Source organism: Hyaena hyaena, unplaced genomic scaffold (assembly GCF_003009895.1).
Source record: "Hyaena hyaena isolate Hyena2069 unplaced genomic scaffold, ASM300989v1 scaffold_1288, whole genome shotgun sequence".
Classification (NCBI taxonomy): domain Eukaryota; kingdom Metazoa; phylum Chordata; class Mammalia; order Carnivora; family Hyaenidae; genus Hyaena; species Hyaena hyaena.
This window is the reverse complement of record NW_024081913.1, coordinates 390529-398604: the sequence shown is the minus strand read 5'-3', so window position 1 is coordinate 398604 and position 8076 is coordinate 390529. Positions and strand designations below refer to the sequence as shown.

General features: G+C 34.6%; 1 non-coding gene across 1 annotated transcript; it reads right to left on the bottom strand.

The window, feature by feature from the left end:
• Nucleotides 1-6014: 6014 nt before the first annotated feature.
• On the bottom strand, nucleotides 6015-6137 carry LOC120224889. Its single transcript, XR_005526695.1, has one exon. It is a non-coding gene; the product is annotated as a small nucleolar RNA SNORD22 (small nucleolar RNA).
• Nucleotides 6138-8076: the final 1939 nt, after the last annotated feature.

The following is an 8076-nucleotide window of genomic DNA, read 5'->3' as shown; positions in this document are numbered from 1 at the left end:
GACTACAAACACAGAGGCTTAACGTAACACGACTTTGTCATCTTACATCTGGGGAGGTCAACAGTACAAAATGACTGTCATTGGGCTGAAACCAAGGGCCTGGCAGGGCTACATATGTGCTGAGTTCTAGGAAGAATCTATTTCCCTGACTTGTCTAGATTCTAGAGACTCCTCTCATTCATTGACTTGTGGTTTCTTTTCATCTTCAAAGGAAACATTCACTAATGACAACAACATTCTGAATCTAACACTTCTTCCTTCATTTTCCACATTTAAAAGGGCATGGTGGTTACACTGGGTCCACTCAGAGAATTCAGAATAATTTCCATCTCTTAAAACTAGGCGATTGGTAAACTTAGTCAATCAGTAAGCTAAAGCCCTCCTTGCCGTGTAAAGTAACGTATTCACAGGCTGCTGGAATTAGGATGGTGATATCTTTGTGGAACAAGTATTCTACCTTTCTATCATATCAGTAATATTAGTATCCTCTAAATGTAGTCCTATCTACATATTAATTCATGCAGTATCCAAGTTAAATTTAATATCAGCATGGCTGTGACTTACAATTGGCCAGGCTGACATATAAATGTATACCTCATCTTCTCATTCTCCAAAACCAACAATTCTCTTTGTGCTCTAGGAAGACAAAATAGCTATAAGTAAACACTGGAGACTGATTATCAGACAACAAATGCTTGGGAGACTCTTAATCAAGTTCTCTAGTTATATCTCCTGAGAACTACCGGGAGTCTCACATCAAAGACCTTAGACCGTAATCTCTTCCTCCAACTCATGTGATCATCACACTATCTCACTGAAATTGCCATCATGAACTGTGAGTTTGACCACATTATACCTCATCTAAGTATCTATCCTAAGATCCGCATGGCTAATGCAATGTTCAAGGTTTCTGCCACTCCCTCGTGTTCCTATCTTCTATGCTCTTTGTGTTCTGGTACATGTCATGCTTTTCCAAGCTTTTTGTTGTTGTTGTTGTTGTCAACTTATCTGCCCTCTCCCTTAGAGCGCTCGTTGTTTTCCTATTAAGCACATAGGTGGTGCTTAATAAAAGAAAATAATTTTGAGGAATCACTTTACTCATTTATTTTTGTAAAGGGAAGGTCAATTCTTTATAATCTATATAAAGTGGTATATTACACCCACTTTAAGAATCTGTAAGACAATCAGGGTGGGAGCATCGTGGGTAATATTAACTATTAATACAAAAGACAAACGTTGGAAAAAGCATAACCACTAAATGCTTATTCCAGTGCAGACATCATTTACACTTACTTTTCCTACATGTACTTGTGCCAATACACTATAAACAGGTTACGGTCTCTCACACTAAAATTCGTATTAAAGTATATAGATTCTAGAAAAAGGTTTCCAATGAAAACTACTTTTGGTTGTGTCTGGCCCTCCTTATACTAGAAAGGCCATTTTCAGTCCCCACTCTGCGACAGCAGTGTTCAGATTGGTACTTAAGAGGGAGCTGAAATACATAACTGTAGATACAATTCAGGAAACAAGTTCACTTAAATCTGTTCCTGAACAAAAGTCTTTTGATTTAAAACTTTTACTTTGTAATAAGTGTATATACTTACCTCAAATTATATTTAAAAAAATTAGGAACATCAGACCATTTGGAGAGCTTAAATTATATAAATGCTTTGTATAATATATACTATATATACAGTATATTTCAACGAATCCTTTATGCAATAGTATTTTTACTTAATAGTTTAATTCTCCTCATTCAATAATAAGTATAATTTTTATCACATATTTTAAAAATTTTAGTTAATAAATTTACTGGTGAATCAGCTCTTTAAAAGAATCTCATAGAAGTCCACAAAATAATGGATTAATATCCATTAATATTCTAAGATGCATGTCACAAAAAAATACAGACAAAAATCTAGTTAATCACTTTAATGACCCAATGTATTTTTTCATATTTTCAGGTTATAATAGGTGAAAATCCTTCCCTTCATGGGATATGGTTTCTCAAATATTGAGAGTCTTGAAATTATTTGAGAAATCATGACCCATACCTTTGTCAATTATAGCTAAACCTAAGACATATTCCTTTTACAGAAAAACAGCTTCTTTCAGTCAGATTTTATATCAGCTGATAAGAATTAGGTCAAATTATATTAAAGGATGGGAATAATTTTATAAGGAGGAAAAGGATTGATTTCATGAATCCATATCAAGACCTTGAAGTAATAAGAACTTTATTAAATAAAGACAAATTTCCAATATTATTTCATTTGAGAAAATTATATTTCAGAAATGTAATTTTTGACTATTTATTTATAAACTCCTTTCTAGAATTATTTCTATATATAAATATATAATCCAACATAAAACCAACATATTACAATATCTTATTAAGATCAGCAAAAGAAGTCTGACTGCTCTGCATGCTGTTCTAGAACGTAGGTCAGTGCTTCTCAATGTGTTTCTTAGACGGGAGTACTTTCTACAAACTTTTAGTTACCAGGATGTGATGAGATGACCAGTGGTGCCAGAATATAAAATGATTATGCCATTATGTATACTTCTGGGAGACTATGATTCTAAATATTGTTGCAACAATATTTCTGGTCACCTTGCCACTTCCCCATTGAGAAGCCAGGTCTTTTTCTCCTCCCATTAGACTTGGAATGGCTCTGTTGATCTATTCTTAGCAACAGAAAGTAGTGGAAGTCATTCTGTATGACAATGGAGTCCAGGACTTAAAAAATCTGAAGCTTCTGACAGAATCTTGGAAGGGCCCTCCCCTGAAGCAACTGACCCATAAGAAGTGTAAAGACCCTAAGACTATACCACACCGTGGGGGAACAAAAGGTCACCACAGTATTGGTAAAAAACGTAAAAATGGTTACCACAATGGTGGTAAAGAAGAGGACATAGGAAAAGAGAAGAGGTGATGAAGGCGGGGAAGAGGGACAAAGAGGAGGCAGACAAGAGAAGTAAGAGAGGAGAGAAAAGGGGAGTGTGGAGAGGAAAAGGGAAATGAGCACAGGGGGAGAGAGGAGAGGAGAGCATGGGGGCAGCAGTAGGGAAAATTGAGAAGAACGGGGGAGGGGAGCAGTGGTGAGGAGAAGGGATTATCTGTTTCTCCTGCCAGGACTGTAAGATCTATGGAGCAATGTACCTTGATCAATGCCAGCACAGAGTAGGTGCTCAAAATTATCTTGTGAAAGAATAAGCGAATGAATGAATGAATCAGTGAAGCTGAGGTTGAATTGAAGAATCACTGTTAAATTTAGCTAATTATATTAGGCCATTCAGTATAATAATGATGATAAAAAATAAACATCTATTAACACAGTTTTTAAAGTTAAAAATCTCACGTTAAGATTCTTAGGTAAGCCAGATGATGTAATTATTACTTTATAAAAGTAGAAAGTGAAAATCAGGTTTTAAGACATGCGCAATTTCACTCATCTAGAAAGATACAGAACTTACAGTTTTCCCAGCAATAACAAATTAAAACCAACCACAATCACAACAGAGAGAATCTCCCCATTTCTGAAGGGCACACTCTACATTAGTTACTTAATTTTTATGTTGTTATTTGTCACAACCCTAAAAGGTAGGGATTATCAACCTCATTATTTTCCCTAATTTAGAGTGAATCATATTGAAGTTCAGGTATTTTAAGTAACACTCAAATTAAACAGTAAGAAGCCAAGACTTAATCACACACTGTCTGATTCATAACCAGTTAATCCCCTCATTCCCACCATACTGTTCCTAAATCCTCTGTCATTTTCTATACAATGACACACCTCTGCTCAGTATCATCTCCCAACTCAAACTGAGAATAAATAAGTATAAATGTAGCTCCATTTGAGTCTAATCCCATAGCATTCTTACCAAGTGAAAGGCAACATGGCAGGGATGCAGTATGTATGGATCCTCTCCTCTTATTTAATTAATTGTGTGTTGGAGCCATATGGGGGGATTGTGTTTCTTTGCTAGCCTTTGCTTTAAGCTTGCTTTTATGAACAACATAAAAAACCAGCAATTTACTTGTTTTTTTCCATAATAGTAATGTAAACAAAACAAAACAGCAACTGAATTCATCCAAATATATATTTTTAAATTTTTATTTATTTTTGAGGGAGAGACAGATCGTGAATTGGGGATGAGCAAAGAGTGAGGGAGACACAGAATTCAAAGCAGGCTCCAAGCTCTGAGCTGTCAACACAGAGCATAACGCAGGGCTCGAACACGGACTGTGAGATCATGACCTGAGCCAAAGCTGGATGTTTAACCAACAGTGCCACCCCGGAGGTCCTGAACTTACAAAAATATTGATTGAAACCATTTTCTCTTCTTCTGAGTCACCAATGAAATGGTGAAGGCGTCATGATTTATTTATTCAGTTAAATTTTTGGCTTTAATATGTTCAATATTGACACTCTAATATCAATATCAATTGAGAACTATATAATCTAAGTTTTGAATTTCTTATTGAGAGATCTCCTAGAAACTGGATATCCCTTTCAGAATCTTTTTACTGAGTAACAAAAGGATGTTAAGGCATGGTTAGTGATATATACTTTCTCTGGAGATTTTCTTTAGATAACTGCTTCTTTAAATCTTTGTTTGATTATGTGCCCAACAGTTGTGTTGCAGAATTAGCATTTTGGGGAGCCTGGGTGGTTCAGTTGGGTAAGGATCTCACTTCTGAGTTTGGGTCAGGTCATAATCTCATGGTTCATGAGCGTGGGCTCCATGTAGGGCTCCAAGCTGACAGTATGGAGCCTGCCTCAGATTCTCTCTCTCTCTCTCTCTCTGCCCCTCCTCTGCTTGCATATGTGTGTTCTCTCTCTCTCTCCCTCTCTCAAAATGAATAAACATTAAAAAAAAAAACCCTTTAGAATCAGCATTTTGAAAACAAAGGTCTTTCTTAGGTATCATACTGTCACTATTGCCGGAGGTGAGGTAGCCACATTGATCTCTGTCCACACCAAGTGCTATACTGAGTTTATTTCCTTCCGTTCACTATGAGTGAAAGCTGAGGTTAGAGAAAAAGTACACACTCATGATCACCATGTAAAAAGAAATCTTCCCCCTAGAAGCAGTTAAAAATCTGTTTTTTTTTTTTCATTTATATTTGTCATCAGGACAATTATAATGTAAACTTTCTTTTCCTTGCTGCAGGACTCCAGGGATAGATATGCTAGAAATGAATATGCTATAACAAAGAGTTATTGTCATCAATAATCCCCATGGAGAAGCATCTTTGTAAGCCACATCAACTTGGCTGCATCACTCTCATAAGGTCCCCTGTGTGCTCATGATCTTCCTTCTAGGATTTTACTACTGCTTTTGTCTTTCTAACAAGTCATGAGAAATTATTATTTCTCTAACCTAAATATATTCTGCTCTATACAATTTACATCACTAGAGTGATTTTTCATAATCATATTTAAAGTAATTTGTGTCATTAAGTTCATTATGAGATACAAAGATAGCTAAATTAGTAACCACCTCCTTGATTTTAGTATTTGTTTTCAGCAAAAATGAAAAATTACTGGAAAATTCACAGTTATTTTATGTGACTTGAAGTAAATTAGTAGTTGGCATTAATTTTAAAAAGATAGGGATAGGTTTAAACATTCAAAAAACTTATTTTATGGCAATACCATCAAACTAACCTGAAGTAGTATCAGAGGTAATTTGATATCATAAAAATATGAGATAAACAAAATAGTGTACAGGTAGGTGGGGTGGAGAGATGGAATAATATTACATCATATGCCTTCAATATGTTCTTTTTTATTTGAAAGTTAAAACTTTATTTTGTAAGGCTGAAATGATTGTATGCTAATTTGAACAGCTGGTTGCTTAAAAAATGACTTAAAATTTCCTTTTTGATATCCTCTGAGAGTTGGAATCCATTATAATTGTCTTTCTTCAGATGGGAACAGAAATGTAATGACTTTCCTCAAGGGATTATTTCTCTCCTTCCCATGTCTAGAAATGCTATGCTCCCTCAGACAATTCCTTTTGTAACAAACTTTCTTCCTTTCCCCAGCCGGCCCAGTGAGTTCACCTTTACAGGATCTGGGACTAGGACAGAAGGTATAGCCTTGAACATTTCTTCACTGGGACTTCCACATGTTCTTTATATTTACACAAAAGCTAGTGTATATAACTATACACATGCATATATATACATATATGCATACATACATGCATACTTGCATATAGATAGTCTTTTTTCAAGTTTTTTCTGAAAGGTGGAACATGTTTAAATTTTTTAACGTTTATTTATTTTTCAGATACAGAAAGAGACAGCAAGACCAGGGGAGTGGCAGAGAGAGAGAGGGAGCACACAATCTAACGCAGGCTCCAGGCTCTGAGCTGTCAGCACAGAGCCCAAACTGTGACTTGAACACATGAACCATGAGATCATGAACTGAGCCGAAATCAGCCACTTAACTAACGAAGCCAACCAGGTGACCCTAGACAGAAGTCATTTTAATAAAGAATCGATTTTCAGTAAAAATAAGTATTTATTACCATATTTATTATTTGTTGCTGACTGATGATGCAATTGGCATGGCATCTTTGTCAACATCTAAAAGGACAGAACATATACCTGGTTACAGCTACTGGGATTTCAACCTTCAGGCTTGGAAGAAATGCGTTCCATTACAATCTACTACTAAGGTAACTCTGGCAAATATACCAGTAAGCTATAAAAACCCTAAAATGATTTACCCAATTTCAAACATAAAACCTCTACAAATATAACAGGTACAAAATATGATTTCATATTCTTGTCTTCATACTAAATATATCCACAAAACCTTAAGGTATATTGAGTTATATTTAGGTTAAAGTATTTACTGCTGTTTTTCTCCTAATAAATAATATATATTTTAATTATTTTCTCTCGGTATTCCTTGTTTTCAAAAAATCTACATACACACATACATATAACCCCTATACATATATACACTCACAATTCAAAATACTGCGGTTAAAATATGATATGTGTTAATATGTTTTAAATCTTCTATACTTATTCCCTCCTGTTAATTCACTACTATATAACTTAATCAGAGTTTCAAGAAATACTTATTAATGAACGTTAATGTTTGTGTAAGATTATTAAAATATATATCACATTTATCCATGCAGTATTTTATGAAGAAAACTCAATTCATATGTTCATATTTGAGTTTATCTGATCACTTATAAAATTGTTTCATTTGAACATGATACAGCATGATGATATTAAAATAAATTAAAGCATGCCACTATACATGACTCTTAGCTCCTCTCTTGAAATAGTGATCCACTGGCCATATATATCAAGCTTTCTTCAAATACTCCATTAAAATATATACGAAGCTGTACAATATTACATAACCAATCTAAGCTTATTATTAGCTAAGTTTGAGTGTTAATACCTGCTAAATACTTTTTGATTTTCTGCTATAAAAATGCACATTTCTATTAGAGAGAAAAAGAACATAATGAAGGTCATTAAGTTTAGGTGTTAATCTGAAGTCATATTGCAAATATATTCAGAACCAAGTCTTGAACTCAAGTCTCTGATTCAAATCTTGTGCTCTTTACTATCCCACAGTCCCTTGGTAAAAAGGTTAGCAAATTTTCTAGATTACATACTTTTTTAATTGATGGGAAGGGAGTGATAAGCACAATCCTGAATTAAGCACTCATATTCTTAACTTTTCTACTTTACCAACTCCTAGCTTCCAAACCTAATTTTATGAAAAATTCACTCTATTGACAAGAAAAACTGGTAGCTGTGATCCAAATAAATGTCGTGTGAACAAAATCTTGATGGTAAATTAAAAAAAAGTAGAAGGAAGTATTTTTATTTTATCCCCAATCCCCAACCTGCAAGCAGGAAAACAGCAAACAGGAAACACAGTTGGAAAAGTCGGGATGTGTGTCTAGTTTTTAACACACGTGTGTAACCTATTCAGAGCAAAACACCAAAGGAAAGGTAAACACCAAAATTTTCCCAGAACACTTGTATTACACAGAAATTTGTTATGTGTCACATTTAAATTA